This window comes from Vipera berus (assembly GCF_964194415.1).
Source record: "Vipera berus genome assembly, chromosome: 5".
NCBI classification, from domain to species: domain Eukaryota; kingdom Metazoa; phylum Chordata; class Lepidosauria; order Squamata; family Viperidae; genus Vipera; species Vipera berus.
In genome coordinates, this window is record NC_138207.1 from 37,040,830 (window position 1) to 37,058,438 (window position 17,609).

General features: G+C 37.9%; 1 protein-coding gene across 1 annotated transcript in view; it reads left to right on the forward strand.

Moving 5' to 3' along the window:
* The first annotated feature begins 16,346 nt into the window (after positions 1-16,346).
* CAB39 (calcium binding protein 39) overlaps positions 16,347-17,609 on the forward strand; it is a 35,622-nt gene continuing 34,359 nt past the window's right edge. Inside the window, exon 1 of the mRNA XM_081329222.1 lies at positions 16,347-16,520. The gene's annotated coding sequence lies outside the window, so the exon portion shown is untranslated. The remainder of the gene's footprint in view (positions 16,521-17,609) is intronic.

Below are 17,609 nucleotides of genomic sequence, written 5' to 3' on the forward strand. Positions count from 1 at the left end.
ATTTCAACAAACCACTGTTTTCTTTGGCTATTGTAATCTACAACTTCATTTATATTGTATGTAGTGTTGTGTCAATATATTGGAATTACAACTGGAATAATTTTAAACTTTTTATGGACATGTATTTTTAATGTTATCAGGGTATGGGACTTTTATTTAGAAACACATTTTTGTCTGTTATTTATCTTAGTTCCAATAAAGATCTAATCTAGTATTTATTTATTTGTTTTTTTTTAAATTACAGAAATAAAAAAGGACCCATTATTTCTGCATTCAGGATAGAAACTTTGGGCTACTGACTATTAATGACGTCATAGTGCTATGTGGCTGAGCTGCCACATAATAGTATGTGGTACATTTTTACCCAATTCATTGACTTAGCAGAATTGCTTGGATTCACAAATAGGCATGAATCATGACTCACAACCTATACTAATTGGGCTCCCTAATCATACTAAATCAAAACCAAACAAACTATTAAAAAAAACTTTCAACTTTGCAAGTTCAATCCAAACTATAAAATTCCAATATATCTCTTAAATTAAAAAAAAAGATATATCCAGTTAAAAATCTCCCATGCATCTACTATGTCCCTTATTGCTGAATAGGCTGTATGATTCCAAATATGTTACTTTTGTAGGTCAAGATATGTTAACCCATGTGATTACTATGTTTCCATAAGAATTTATTCATATATTGAAGGAACTATAGAATGATACTGAATATCTTTAGCTGGGGATTATTTTTTATTTTGCATTTATGGATAGCATTGAAATTTGGAAAACTGTGTAATTATTCCCATTCAGGCAAAGCATGACATTTGTCTGTGTAACTGAGTGGGAAATAGGAGTGCAAATGCAAATGTGTCAGCATGTTATTCAAGGGTCTACTCTGTGATTTTCTTTCTTCTCCTTTTTATGTTGCTCAATGCTGGGTTTTTAAAAAAGAAAAAGCAAAAGCCTTGAACTGCAAAGCTGTCCTTTTTTTCTGAATTTCCTAAAGCAGTGGAGGATTCATCTTAACTCTCCTTCCTGTTTTTCAGTATGTGCGAATATTTCACATTATTTTAAAAGAAAACAGCATTAACATCTGTTCCTACACTTTTTTAAGATGACAAGAAAAGGAGGCTTGAAACTAGAAGACAAAAAAAATGGCAGATGTTTGTGAATCCCCTCCAAGGCAGATGTCTATTTTTTTTTCTAAGAAAAAACGCTTTAAAAATCAGGTTTAAGAATTCATAGTTCCAGCTCCTTTCTGACTTAGGACACGCGACTGCTCAGCTTGTGGAGGGATGTGGGAAAACTCTAATTCACAAAGAACTTATTCAAACCAACCTAATAGCCATGAAGGCTCTAATCATCAGCAGGAAAATGGACAGCAAGTCCACCAAAGAGGCCAGTAGGGAAAATTAACCCTTTCTGATTTGGTATGAAAAATAAAGATAGAATTCCCACCTAGCTTTATTTGACATAGTTGGCCATTCTCACATTACATAGCTGCCTTGCCAAGGAATTCTGTTTACCATATTAATCTGTGCAATGCTCAAACTTCTGGGTTAACAATTATGATTTACAGGGGGTTCAAATCCATCAGATTTTTTTAAAAAAATATTGTACAAAATGAGTATATGTCAGGACTCAAAGGAGTAGTTGTTCTTTACCTCACATGTAAAGAACATTGTATAGGAAATCAACCTATGAATCACCTCGTCCAACTTAGGGAGCTTACTAGAGACCACAGTTCTTTAAATCAAGGGTTCTTCATTTTTTCCTTATATTAGGATAGAGACCCAAAGATATGGGATGTTGGGATCCCATAAGAGCTTTCATGTCAAGCATGCTTGAGCAATTCAAGCAGCTAAGAAGTTTATTCCTGTTGACTATGAGCTGCCTTTAATCTTAGTTCCATAAAAGTCAGGACTTGTGCAGTACTACATTAGTGGGGGAGGAGGGGATGCGAATTGGCAGAAGACAATGAGAATGTCAATACTTATTGAAAAGAATGCAGTCAAGCAAGCTTTGAGATGAGCAACTTAAGAAAAATATGAATAGATGGTGTGGAGAAATTGTGCTGTTCCAGAAGATGGTACTGAATGCAACTCCCTTCCTTATTATTGACAAGCTACCTAAATCTGCTTGGTGTCAAGGATCAGTAATCTCTTAAGAATGATAAGTCTCTCTCCCTCTCTCTCTCTCTTTCTCCCTCTCCCCCCCTCTCTCTGTGGAGAGAGAGAGGGAGGGAAGGAGGAAGAGGGAAAGAGAAAATGTGTTTACAAGAAATAACAATAATTCTGTTCAGTTTCAGAATTCCTTAGGAGACATTACTTTAAGTGGGATTGAAAAATGAGTACATGTGAGAAAAGTCTGTCAGCGCTTAATAACTTTTCAAGCATAGATAAGGTTGACTTTTTGAAAATGATGCATCCATAGTTTCCTGTTCATATTACTCATTAATTGCAAATAGGATGATTGTTTTTAAAAAAGAATCCACCTATATAAATATATTTAATGATAAATTTTATATTTTCCAGGCTCAAAGACCCAGAGTGGTTTGGTCACCAGAATTTTTTCCTCATAACAGTCCATGAAGTAGACTGAAATAAAACATCTGTGATTTCATGACATGCTTACTCTTGTTTAATTAAACTATATTTTATATCATAAAACTAATTCTGAGAATACAACAAACTTGCCACAAAAGCTAGATTCATACAACACACTTAGACATGTGTCATTAATATGCGACTTAGTATGATGTGTGCAACCCAGTGGGGTAGTCAACATCTCTCCCTCCCCATTTTTAATTAAAATCTATATTTTTTATTGTTATTATTAGAGTTGTTTATTTTTACAGTTTTATTACTTTCAATGTTGTAAGCGGCCCAGAATTCATTTTATTATTTATTAAATTTATTTGACACCTGTCTTGCCACAGATGGCAAATAAATTTAATATATAATAAACTAAATAAATATTCAATTTTACATATTGAATCTGCAAATTTTTCCTTTGGCCGCATTAAATAAATGATACTAACCTGTAAGTTAGCTTTAGCTTCGTAAGTGTTTTCAGTGAAATCATTATAGCTATTAATTTAGCATTCTGTATTAATTTTATCATTGTGTCTTATTCAATACATCATAGTTAAACCAAACATGGTTTCATGTGATTTGTGAATCCAGTCATTATGTTTTATAACTCAAGAGATAATAATAATTAAAGTAAGGCATGAACCAGCAACTTTTCTTAATAGTCCTGTATAAGTGACCTGTACATAGGGGTTAGCAACATAGGTGCATAAGAGTTTCCACAACTATTCCTATAAGAGATCATTAAAGCAAAACAATGCTCTAAAGCAGCATGCCAAACTGCCAGCCTGTGGGCCAGATGCGTTATCTCGAAACTGCGCTCATCCCATTGCTGGCAATGGGGAAAAAGTTGCGATACGTCACGCAATGTTACGTGACGTTGCGAGTTTGACATGCCTGCTCTAAGCCTTGCGTAGTCCTATTTGTATTTAGTCACTGAGGTATAGTACCCCTAGTTTATATGAAGTTTCTATTTAAGCTGCAGTTTTAATGTTTGGAATGGAACTAAATTAAATTTGTGAAACATACCACAAGAAGTAATAGTGTTGCAGTATAATAAACAATACTGCAATAAACAATAAGCAAAACTTTCCAAATGCAAGGTTGGTACTGGTACTATTACAGGAACATTTGGACAGGTTTTGAAATAACTAAGGGAACTACTATCTGCTTCTATGAGCTAACAGAAGATACAATAGTTTAGCATAACCACTTCTTAAAATCTGGGCAATCCTCAGATGTATAAGATCCAAAGCTCAACAATAAGCATGTTAGCTGGAAATTATGTGGATTGGTGATGACTTACATGGAGTGTCCGCAAGTTGTAAAATGGTAGCTTTAAGTGTATCCTGTTACTGCTATGTACTTTGACTTTAATTTTTCCCAGTGCTAACTTTTTGGAACAGTTTTTTTAACTAGTGTTTCAGACTGTTGTAGATCAGCGAATAAACATCCTGTATCAAGATGTTCCTTTTACTGCACTAAAATAATATTTTAAAAATTGAAGTTATACAAAACCAGAAAAATGTCATGCCATTAATAGAGATGTATTCATAAACAGAACATGTTTCTGTTATGTGAAAGAAGAATAGTTAGGCATGCTAAAATAAAATTAAAGTGTAAGGTTAAAAAAACATACTAGTTTGGAAAAATAAGATAATATTATAATATCTGAGATCTTATACTAGTATTTATTTTTTACACAGAATAGATGCAGCCATATGCTTAATTATATGTCAATCTACTGATTTGAAAATTCTAAATTATACTTTGTAAAAATCTTCCAGTACATCACATAGGATACAAGACAATGTATTTTATGTAGTCTAGTCAGACAAACCAAACTGGCAGTGAACCACTTTCTGTAGTTTCATCACAGATCACCGATCACAGCCACTGGATCAAATGGTTAGGCTTTGGTGCCAGGAAATGATAGGGTTAAGTAGGGAAGGCCAACTGCTGGCTGAAGGCAGGTGGTAGGCCTGTATCTGCACAGTACAAGGCTCATTGTATCTGAATGCATAAAATCTTTTAGAGTAGTAAATGCAACCATAAATCAGGATTTTAAAAAGAGCCAAACTCACATCCCATCCTTCAGGCAATGTGTTTACACAAAGAGCAAAGGCTTTTTCACAGCATTAGGAAAACAAGGCAGATGCAGATGCAGTCTTTGAACCAGAGAGATTTGGGATGAACAGTCAAATTACATCTGGTCAAAGTTAAACACAAAATCATGACAGATTTCAATGGGAAAAAAGGAATATACTATAGGATGATAAGGAACCATCCTACAACTCTGCTTTGTTTGATCTTTTTAAATATTGATAAGAAACTGCATGGAGTTCAACTGACGGACTAGATTATTTGGTCCAGTGCTCCCTGCTGATAGTAGGTATCTAGAAGCCTTAGAGAAGGGTCTTACTCTGCCTATGGACCTGAAGATAAATCTAAAATATTCTGCTTGTATGACAGGACTTTGCTAATAGGTCATTTCTCTCTGGCTTATAGTTTGGTTTGGGGATGATTAATAGCCATGGCATTTCTTTACATAACTTCACAATAGGCTATGTTCTTTGCTCTTTGCACATATTTTCTTTTAAAAAGTTAACTAAACTCACTTCACTCTACTTACAATTCCTGATAAATTTACTGGCAATCTTAATTTTTTTTAAAAAAATAAAAAGAACAAAGTAATAAAAGAGTCAAATAAGGCACGATTCTTGTATAATAATCCTATGATCCCTAAGAACATGGATATGGATTTCTGACACAATAGATATCGTGTTCTGAAGTTGGAATCTGACTTAGAGGGTGAACACTAATACTAGATTCCTGCTCCTTATTCTGAGGTTGGTTCCTTCCAATATTGGTAGAATCTAACAATGTAGTGAAAAATCACTGAAGTGGGTGGGGTTGAGTTGGATAGGGGCTGGAGATGCTTTGAATCCAGATTTTACACCACCCCCTCCATTTTTACATCTTTTTTGGGTAGGTGTGGAGTGAGAGAACTAAACCAGCCTTTAAAGTTATATCAAGGTTTTCTCTCATATTTGTTTGTGGTTATATAAATTCTGGTGTGTGGATGAATTAGTTAACAAAGCATGATATATGAACAGTGTGCTGAATATACTAAATGATATGCAGTATTACATTGCATGCACTATATTGGGGTTTCTTAATTTGGTTTTATTTCTGAATCAAATAACTTTTGCAAAATTCTTAAGCTGCTAGATTTAGCCTACTTATTAGGACCTTTGTCAAACAAACAAAAGTCCCACTAGTCTTATCTCACTTGACCAGCTTTTTCAGTCTGCTGCTCTCGCAAAACTAACCATACTGTGAAAAGGCCATGGTATCGAAGAATTAAGGAAACAGTGCCATTTGGAGAGTGGCAAGTAAGAAAAGCTAAAGGTCAGAGAAAGCCACAATAGTAGATTCAAAATATATGAAAAAGGACATCACTTAATAAATAACCATAGCCTAAGTTCTTAGGATGCTAAAATCCAAAAGCAGCCTTATGAAATGAACGCAGTAATATATAGGTAGTCCTTGACTTACAACAGTACATTTAGTGACCATTCAACATTACAACAGCATTGAAAAGTGACATATGACCATTTTTTACACTTATAACTGTTGCAGCATCCCCATGGTCATGTGATCAAAATTTGGATGCTTGGCAACTGACTCATATTTATGAGGGTTGCAGAGTCCTGGGCTCATATGATTACCTTTTGAGAGCTTCTGACAAGCAAAGTCAACAGGGGAGCCAAATTTACCGGTACTTAACAACCGTATTACTAACTTAACGACTGCAGTGATTCACTTAACAACTGTGGCAAGAAAAGTCATAAAATAAGGCAAAATCCACTTAACATATGTTTTGCTTAGCAAGAAATTTTTGGCTCAGTTATGGTCGTGAAGTCAAGGACTACCTCTATAGAAAGCCTCTCCTAATAACAAAGAATTAGTACGATAAGATCATATGTTAATTCCCTGATCATGAATTTATAACTCTTCTTTAGAGTAGTTCTATAGTAGTTCCAGTTATCAAGGTATACAAGAGCAATGTGGTATATTTCAGCTATCAGCCAGCACTTTGTGACCAAATTCCTAGGCCAAGTTATTTATGAAATGAAATGAGAAGTATGGTGGAAGACATCTTCCCCTTGGCCCAGGTTCTTAATAATAGTCATCCAATGTTTTTTTATCACTTGCAAGTAGTCTTACCTAACATGAGAACTAGGGCTTAGCTAAATAGATGTAATTTCTGGCTGAAGCTGAACTTTCTCCCATAAGGCTTGGCTCTGACATTATCAAATTCTTTTCTGGAAACAAGAGATAGAACAGATACTGCTACAAGTGTACGTTTTCTCCCCAGCTACTATTGAGAATAGGCAACGGAGATGAGAGGCAGGAAGACAAAGGCAGGATTTCTGTAAATGAGGTACTGTAGATAAAAGCTGGTTGCATAACCCTCAATCAGCCTGATACTTCAAGCAAATTTTCCCCCCAAATGTAAGCAGTAGCATTTTAGCCTGTTTTAATATTCTACGTTCAGCAATCCTTAAGGAAGATATAAGAATACATTATGTTTGCAACTTTAAATGTTCTACTTTAATAATAATGACTAGTATTCTTTATGGACCACCTATACAAAATAGCTGACAATAGATGTACTCTAAGCCCTTTCTATTAGAATTCAACCTACGGTGTGTCCAATTGGGTTTATCTGGAGTCACTAAGCTGTTTCTCCAAAGACTCTAACTAGATAGGAGATTAAGCATTTATTCGAAATCCCCCACCACCATCAATCTACAGGCTGATATTAGAGCACAAAATTTGTGAGCCATGAAATCTGGTCTCATCTTATAATAATGTATAACATTTATTGAAGCCTGTAATGAGCTCTGTATACCTATCAAGGGTTGTAATCCAAAAGTGCACAGAAGTGTCCCTTAAAAATCTCGTCCATAAAAAATGTCCCTCCCCTTTCCCCTCCCCCAAAAAAAAGAAAGAAAAAGAAAAGAAAACTAAGCCTACCGCTCTATTTCTTCTTCTTTGGTCTGCTAGAAATTGGAGTTCAGGAATAACTGGGTCTTCTTGTTCTTCATAGTGATTAAAGGCAAGAAAGCTCTTTATCCATAACAATTCTTTGTCTGTGCTTTAATTCTTTTTGATTATCTTTAGTTATTAAACAAGCAAACATAAGAGTGGTATTAATAGTAGAATGTTCTATAGCAGGGGTGTCAAACTCAATTTCATTGAGGGCCACATCAGCATTGCGGTTGCCCTCAAGGGGCCGGGTGGGTGTGGCCAGGGTGGGCGTGGCCTACTGGGTGGGCATGGCTAGAGTGAATATGGCCTACTGGGTGGGCGTGGCCAGCTCTACATGGTTCGCATCAAGGGTGCCTATGGGGGCCTGGGCAGGAGTGGAACAGATCTGAGGGTCTCTGGCAGAAGGAGGGTCTCTGGGCCAGGGCCAAGGCAGTGGTGGCCGTTCCCTCACTGTTTCCAGGATGGCTTCGCGGGCCACATGAAACCACTTTGCGGGCCGGATCCGGTTCCCGGGCCTTGTATTTGACATGTCTGTTCTATAGTTTATGACTCACTTTTAGGTCTTAAGAGCAAGAACATGACAATCATCCTGATAAAGAAGAATAATGGAAGATCTCACCCAATGTAGATGCAAAAGTTTACAGAAAGCTATTTCAGATTATGATAACATTACACCACAGCCTTTTCCCCCCCTGAACCAAGACTACACTTTTCATAGGACATAAGTCTGTGAATCATTTGCATGCCACATAATAAACATGCAGTGGCTAATACTACTCAGTGACAACTGTGCTACAAATTACCTAACAAGAAGATACCCCATCCACATCTTTATTAGGAGGAGCATAGTTGCAACATTAGGGCCTTTAATTTAGGGCAAGTAATTGAAAACAATGTAAGAAAGATTCTGGAACATTCTTAGATGAAGAATTTGACATTAATGAGCAATGTTTTCTTGGGACGTTAGACAAACACTGTTATGCCAGGAAAGAGGGTGTAAGACGAAACAAGAGAACCAGCCACTACTACATTACTAAAATATTTAACCAAAATCTAGCAATAGACTGCAAGCATATGTGGTGTAGAGAGAAATCGCACCCAGAATTAGCCATAGCCTTCAAGATATTACAATCTCATTAGCCTCAAGTTGTCTAATAGTGAGAAAAGCTGGAATTGTAATTATTCAGTGTATAAGTTGTATTAGCCTAAATTTATCCAAAGACAGAATTCCATCCCCTTAATATCCTTGTTAGATATTCATCCAGGCTAACAGCTTCAAGAAAGACAACTGAATAAGTTTCATATGGGCCTGAGAGACATATTTTATTTTTTTATTTTAATTCCATTTATATCCCGCCCTTCTCCGAAGACTCAGGGCGGCCTACAAGCTTAGCAGTAGCCTTCATTCTATGTATATGCCTGCTTATTAGGGCTTTCACACCCCCCCCCAAGCGGCATTATTACAAAGTCAGCTTAATTGCCCCCAACAATCTGGGTCCATATATGAGTATATGGCAGCAACCAGGAATAGTTAATGAACTGTAATACAAGAAAAGAAATGGTAGTAAATAATACTTGGTACTACCTAATTTCAGATAGATCACTTTTGTCACCATGACTTCTTTCCTCAAATTCTCATACTAAAGATTAGCAATGATATTGAGAATTCTCTAATAATAAAAATAATTTGTGGAGGAGGGATTAGCAAATGCTTTTCATTTATCCATCTGTAGGTGGAGACAAGTTTATTATTGGGAAAAAAGTTACAGAATATTCTTTATTTGTTTTGAATGAAAAATCAGTATGTATTTTTCCAAAACCTTTTCTTTTGCTTTTCTTGTTGATTTTCCCACTCCACTTTTCTTTAATTGTGGGAAGTAGATCAATGAAAGCCATGGTTATGTTTAATTTAAAACATGATGGTTAATTGTGTTTAGAGGTAGAGATCAAAACAGAAAACAGAATATTAGATTTTAAAGACCTTTCTTAAAATGGTAATAAGGGAAGAAATTACCTCTTGGTCTCTTGTATTTGCTTTCCTCAGTTTTCAGTCATCCCATGCCCAAGAAGGCCAAACTGTATCCCATTTCATTTACTTTTATATCTCTTTTCAAACTTGCTTCCCTCATACAGTAATACCAATGCATATGGATTTCCCCTTATATTAATCTCGGAATAAGCTTGTGAAGATCATTGGAATGAGAGACAATCAACGAGATCCAAGAGTTTAATGCTTAAATGGGAATTTAAAGCAAGTGGTCCTTATGACTGACGTTAAAATGGAAGAAACATACTTAGAGTCACAGCCTTCCCAGATTTCCATTTACCTACTTTCTGAAAGCCATTTATTTAAAATGAATCATACTAATTATAACTTATTCCAAAGAATAGGTTTGGTGCTTAGAACTGTGGCAATGGCTTTGACCTGATGCTTACCCAGTATTATATTTATGGTCATAAAGCTTCCCTCCCTATATATTTAAAAAACCACAACAACCCAGTATAAATGTTGTGCTTATGAAGATCTGGGATTCAGCCTTACCTGGAGGGTTGAAATCTTTCATATGTATGTATCTAAGACCTTCTGCATGCAAACTAAAGGAGCCAACACTTGTCCATCTCCAAACTGTGCAGTCTTATAATCTTTATTCCTACTACTGGGTCTGGGAAAGATTAGTATGTACTATACGTGAGGCATGAATTGCTTCCCAGTTTGCCGTCTCCAGAAATACTTCTCTTGTTCCTAGTAAGCAGAAAGTGCCTGCCTCAAGAACTGCCATATAGATAGTCTTGATTTTATCCTACTGGTATTTCCAAGGGCACATACTTTCCATTAGATTTCACAAGTTCCTGGAAAACTGGTTTTGATAACAAAGTAGGAACTGTCTATTAGCTGAGTAAGTCAGTATGTACATTCTACCCTGCCTGAGATAAATATACCTTTTCTGTGCTCATGACACAACTTCCTTAAACTTCTTGGCTTGAACGTGGGCCAGTAAATGTGTGTGCCAATACCACATCCTGATTTCTAAAGCTGAATGACATCTCTCACTTAGCTAGCTCTCTTCAGTAGCCCATTGGATATTTTTAGCAGTGCAAAGAACAGAATATACTTTGAATTCTCTACGTGTGAATTCACATGTAACATTTTTTTAAAATGGCATCAATAAAGCAATCTATTTATTAATGAGCTTTTTAAGGGGGTTATTTTCCTGTTAGGATTGTAAGTAGGACAACATTTATTAATAAAGGAAATGTCTTTAAATTTCTCAGAAGTCATATTGCTTCTCGGTATGATGCAGTTTCAACAGTAGTACATCAGGATATAGCACATCATTTCCTTTATTAATAAATGTTGTTCTGTACTTACAATCCTAACAAGAAAACCTCTTAAAAATGCATTGGATTCCATACTCTTCTTGAAAACCAACAGAACTGTACTATTTTTATGGGATATTTTTTGCTAGCTTAAAAATGGAGTACAAGTATGAAATATAGACATCACTAGCTGTTTTTATATATTTTAATATCTTTTAAAGAAAGAGAAAAAAATTCAAGAACTTTTATAAGCAATCATATTCCTCTCCTCCTCTTGGGTTTTAGTTTCAAAATGTAGTCTTCCCAGGATGATACTGCGGGACTAAAACACTCAGGTGAATAGGTGTCTCAGGAGAAAAAAAACCCAATTTCCACATCAGAGAAGACCATTAGATTGCCTTAGAGGATTATGGATTCTCTGGCTGGGAATGCACTGGAGTCAAGACTCTACTAGAAAACCAATAAAATGTAATTTTATTGGATTAGTATAAAATGAAGGCTTCTTTTATGTATTGTACAGCAGCAATGAAATATGCACATTAGGGATACTTAGCAGTAGCTTTTCTGTTCCAAAAGGGTCAGATTAAATGATCTTTGCATTCTCTATCAACTCTATTGTTGTGAACTTGTTTTTCAGATAACATGACCTTCTTCATGTATTGAATGTATTGCTTTTTCAGGTTTAGAATCAAACCCAGCAACAATTTCTTTCTGCCTCATGTACAGCTCCATTGTTTCCAATTCTAGCAGACTCAGTTCACTGAAAGACCCATTTGAGACTCTAAAAGGAAATTGCTAACTGTTGCTGGGTGTGGGTGGATTATATCTTGTGTGCACAAGTTTCTCTGGAAGAAATGATGCAGCTTGTGCGAGTGGTACAAACACAACTGGGTTAAAACAACAGAACAGCATGTGAGATATAAGAAAGCCTGGATTCTCGTTAGTCCCACAGAAGCAAAAGAAGTGGCAAAATAGTGAATGTGACTTGACTTTTGATAAGCTTCACAATGCAGTTTTGTGTTATGGCTTTCCCCTCAATGAATCTTTTGTTGCCATTATTTTCACTCTTTTTTTCCTTTAAAATATTACATACACATGTTTATAAACTGAAGTCAAACCTTTTGCAGGAATTTTAAAAAACCAAAAGTCAACTGTTCAGTAATATAATTCAGCTTCATACTTGGAACTTTCTCTTTTGCTGCTCTGCATCTCTTCATTACCTCTTTTATATGCCTTCTCCTCCATGTTTTATCTCCCTTTGGACTAACCACAAAAGCGCCCTCCCTTTTTTTCCCTTTGAAACCTCAGAGGAATTAGCATACATTTGCAATGCATTATACCCGTTGGTTTGCTTTTTGCATGTTTGCATATAGTTTGAGGTGGGATTTCTTGTTTTCCTATTTTCTTGGAGTGGTGAGTATAATAGTAGTACTCTAAGACTTCAGCTGGTTGCTAAGCGTTACTGAAATAAACTTGTCCATCAACAACAGGAGGAAGAATGAATCTGAGGACTGTGGCAAATCATGCACTAGAGATGCCTATAAGGTTAAATGGCACATCAGACATGCATTTTCTCTTAGAGCTTTAATGAACACAGCACATCATTGCTTAGGAGACAATGCTCTGAGTTGTTACAATTATTCCATGATGCTATGCATAAATTTATTACAACTTTGCTATAGCTACTTACTAAAAATCCACATGTAGATCTACTAGTTCTGTGGCAAAGCAAAGCTATTGCCTTTGCTAAAGCCACCAACATGACATCCCACTTGTTTACATTAAACACAACCTATATCTGGGTGATAGACAAACCTAGTGGACTGTTTTCAATCAGATCACAGAGTCAGAAATGACTGATAGAAAAAAAGTTTATCTACTAACTATGGAATCAATATGGTTAGAATGCCACTTAGGACCTTTGCAAGGGGCAAAGGAAAAATCATGCTTGAGATGTGGATACACTTGCATTTGGAAAGTCAAAACTGCTAGTGAATAATCCCACTGTCCCAATCAGTGAATATGGAGAAACTAAATTGGATGCAATCAGGAGCAAATAAGTTACACTTTTTGATTTATTATGCATCTATAATCTCTACTTGAGAATTCTTAAAAAATAGATTGCATTTCTAGTATCCTGCCTTTCCTGTAGGAATACAATGCAGTACTCATTAAGAAGTGGGATAATTTCATGCTATTTCTACAAGTTTAGAAAAATAAATTGGAACAAGATAGTGTGTTACCAATATTTACCCATGGGCTCCAGCAATTAAGCGGGAACTTAAACCTTAGTAACCTTCATCCAATGGCAACATTACTAACATTACTAATGTATGCCGTAATATACTTATGTATTGTCTGTAAATTTACTAGATACCATGACTATGGAATCAGAAGTAGATGCAGCAGGAGCAGAGTTCACGGTTTGTTATTCCTCTTTAGTTTTTTATAATAAGCTGATATACACTCTCTTCTGATATCTTTCATATATTCATTTGCAAAGATAACTTGGAACTACAATTTAAATGTTTTCAAAGTACATCCTTTTATTGCTTGGAACATGGTTAATAGTAGTTTAATTTAAATGGAAGCTTAAAGATCCAGCTTCCAATGTGAAGATTCTCAACTGAAACTATGTTTAAGTCTGTCTATATGTTGTGAACTGCTAGGTTGGCAGAAGCTGGGACGAGTAACAGGCGCTCACTCTGCTACGCGGCACTCGGGATTCGACCTGCCAAACTGCCGACCTTCTGATCGACAAGCTCAGCGTCCTAGCCCACTGAGCCGGGAAGGTAACAGCGTTCCGTGCGCCTTTAGCATCTAGTCATGCTGGCCACATGACCACGGAGACGTCCTCGGACAAGCGCTGGCTCTTCGGCTTTGAAACGGAGATGAGCACCGGCCCCTAGAGTCGGAAACGACTAGCACGTATGTGCGGGGGAACCTTTACCTTTACCTTATATGTTGTGAAATAAGAAGTTTTCATTGCATGTTCTGATTGGTGTTCATGCATACAGTTTGCTAGTCTTCTGCCCGTCTGTCCTATGTAGTGGTTGTTACTGTCTTTTTTCTTCTTGGGCTATTGGGTCTTCTGTTTTATTTAAGATGTTTTGGGGGGCTTTAGTTGGTTTGTATACTACAGTGGTGCCATATGGTTGTAATAGTTGTTTTTGACACGTTTATGATGTATGGTTGGATGGTCAGGCACTTTTTGATAAAGTGGCACGAGTATTCATTTTGTTGGAAAATGCGGTCTAGCGTCTGTTTTCTTTTGCTGGCATTCTGGGTTGCTGCAGTATCTTTGTGCCTGTCTGAATAATGTTCCTACACAGTTCCTCTTGTGGAAGTTTGGGTTGTTACTTTGCTAGTGGAACACTTGGTAAAAGTGGGTGGTTTTCATAAAAAATTTACTGGCCAGTTGGGAGCAGAATATTGGACTATACACAACTTTAGACTGATTCAGTACAACTGTTCTAATGGTTTATCTTCCAGAGCAAAGCATTGGTGGTTTATGACAAGAAATATATCAAGAAAGTTTCCAAATTTCTGCAGAAAATCTAAATGCTGGACCATAACTAAATCATGGAAGAAATAAAATATAGTATATTTCTGTCTGAGTGAATTTTTTGATCTTATAATTTCAAGATCAATATAGGATCAAGAGTCTGAACTTTAAAAAAAACTAGTACACATCTAGAGATTATGTTTGAACATTATGATTGAATATTCACATTATGCCTACAAATTCTTTCTTAATCTAATATGCCCTTCTTCAACTTAATGTTTTCCAGATAGGCTACCATTACAATTCCCAGTATCTCTATCTTAAAATCCAATCATATCTAGAGAGTATGAAGTTGGCAAAGAAAGCACAGTAAATACCTTTTTCCATTTAGTTCCAGGTACAACCATTTGTTGAAACTTGAAAGCTTTAACATAATTACAACCTACTATTATTTGAAATGAGGCATACACAGCATTAATATATTGGCTCTGAAAATTTGCTAGTCTCTCACAAATACAGTGAAGAAAATATTAGATTAGAAACCACTGCCTTGGTCCCAAGAGGCTAAAATAAGTCTGCTTAGAAAAGCTTTCCTTAGACAAAACCACAAGTTTCACTGTATTTTGAAGCCACAGAATGAATGCTCCAGTTGTCTTTCTTCTAGCAAAGGTATCCATAAAAACTATAGCTATGAGACTGAGACAAAGGAAACAGTGCAATCCTATACTTGGATCATCAAAGTAAGCCCCAGTGAGGTCACTGGCACTTGGTCTTTAGTTAAATATGCTCAGTAGCCTTATATCTTTCTATTGAGTTTGTAAGCTACATGTATGTAGCTCAAGGCGCTTTTTGCAGGGTTGCCACCCAAGCGAAAAGGAAAGAACCTCACCTAGTTCTTCAGAAGCAAAGAAAATTTCAAAAGTGCACCTTTGAAACCCCACCTTGTACTGCTGAGTCAATCAGAAAAAAACAGCAATCATACAAAAGGGATTCGATTAAAGTTTAACTTTTCTTCTCCTGAAGTCCCAGTGACCCACTTCCCCAAATATTTATTAAATATTGACCTGCACCACACTAAATTGCAAACTAGCCAAATACAGTGTGCTGATCACGTTATGTGATTGCTGCGTCTATGGCTCAGTACTGTATAAACGCACACGGTTGCATTAATTCTGCAAACCGCAGTTAAATTAAGCTGGGCCAAAGGTATTGCACGGGCACAACCTAATTATATGTGAGATGGGAGAAAGCTTACATTTCTTCTTTCTGCAATCTTGGTGTGTTAAGAGTACGGTTATGTACTCACGATATACCGAGGAACTAACTAGCCCATCCTATTTTGAACCTAGCTGGCTGTAAAAGCTCGGACTATACCAGGGGTCTTCAAACCTGACCCTTTTATGACTTGTGGACTTCAACTCCCAGAATTCCTCAGCCAGGCACGCTGGCTGAGGAATCCTGGGAGTTGAAGTCCACAAGTCATAAAAGGGCCAAGTTTGAAGACCCCTGGACTATACAGTAATTTACGGTGCAGGACGTCGTGCACATCCAGAAAACGAAGCAGGGTTAAATAGTGCTCGGTTGCAAAATATCTCGATATTATTGAGAAACATTTTAATGACAGGTCAGACTGTGACCGGCAATATCGAAGAAAGGCCACCGCGGACTTTGCCCAGGTCCAGCGGCATTCCCTACCGGCTTGCCATTGTATTCTCCAGAACGCCGGCGGGCAGCGAAGAGCGCCTGGGCGGCACTAGCCGCTCTGATTCCTCCGCGCCGCAGAGGGAAGCAGCGAGCTGGCGTTCCAACCGGGGCTCGAGCTTCCTTTCCCTTCCCGCCACTGCTCGTCAGTCGTTAGTATCCGCCGCCGGGCTGGGAAGGGAAGAGAAGGGAAAAGAAGAGCGGAGAGGGGGTCGGGTCGCTGCACAGCCAGGACCGCGGGGCGAGGGAGGGGCCAGCGAGGCCGACAACTAGTCGGCTGGGGCCTCGTCTGAAAGCGAGCCGACCCTCCAACGACAGCAGGCCGAGGCCGCCCGTCGCCTCAAGAAGAAGGTAGGTCGCGTTGGGTCTGCTCGGGCCTTGCGGGCCGCAGCTGACCAAGCCCAGCGCGGAGCGAAGCCTGTGTGTGTGGGGGGGAGAGGCCTGTCTTAGGGAACATCCTTCGCTCCTTTTTGCTTTTCGAGGCCTGGCCTGGCCGGGCCTGGCCGGGCGGGGCAAGGGCTCTGCCTTCCAAGCCGCCTAGTCGTGGAGTGGGCGAGGGAAAGCGTGTCTTGGACGGCGGGGGTGTGCTGTGCGGACGGCCTGGCACAGCTTGAACCTCGTTGGGTGAAGAGAAGAGAAGCAGGTTTCTCGTTCTCGTCGTTTCACACAACTGGGGCTTCTAATCCACCTCCGTGATCCTCACCGTGGAACTGCGAGGTGGGGATCAGTTCCGGCTTCACTGTTAAGGGGGTGGTGGGGGTGGTGGTCCAAAAGAGCCGCGCTCCTGGGCGACCCCGGACCGCTCCTTGCCTTTTAGTGCTGGGAAGGCCGAGCATCGTCATCTGTGTAAGCCAGATCCAGGGAAACTTGCCTTGCCTGGAACGGCTTACCCATTAGTCCTGTCTCTCCGTGTTTAGGGAAGAAGAAGAAGAAGACGACCTTGTTCAATCCGGAAATGTTAGGTTTAAAAAAAAAATGCGGCCTTTAAAACTGAAAGGCAAAGAGATTCTCGTTAGGTTTGTTCAGCCAGTTTAGTGGTGCTGCAGAAATGAAAAGTTATTTGCTTTTCTCTTGCAAAACCATTACGCACCCGGAGGCCCAGTTTAGGCAAACATATCTACATCGATAAAAGTAGCACATCTTCGTTGCTAGATTCGTGTGATATATGAATAGGCCTGGCGACTGTGTTTAAATATTTAAGTATAGTGCTAGTTATTGCTGATGTTACGAGAGATTTACTGTATGTTATTCTCGGTGGTGTGTTATCTTGAGTTAATTGGTTTGACCTACTCTGGGTACTCATCGCACTACAAAGCTAGATGATTTTGGCTTCTTAATGTTTATAAAAATGCATGCTTCTGTACTGATTTTCATAGAGCTGAAATTTATTTTTTCAGTTCTTGGTAATGTATGAAGAATAGCAGAAGGCAACAAAATGGC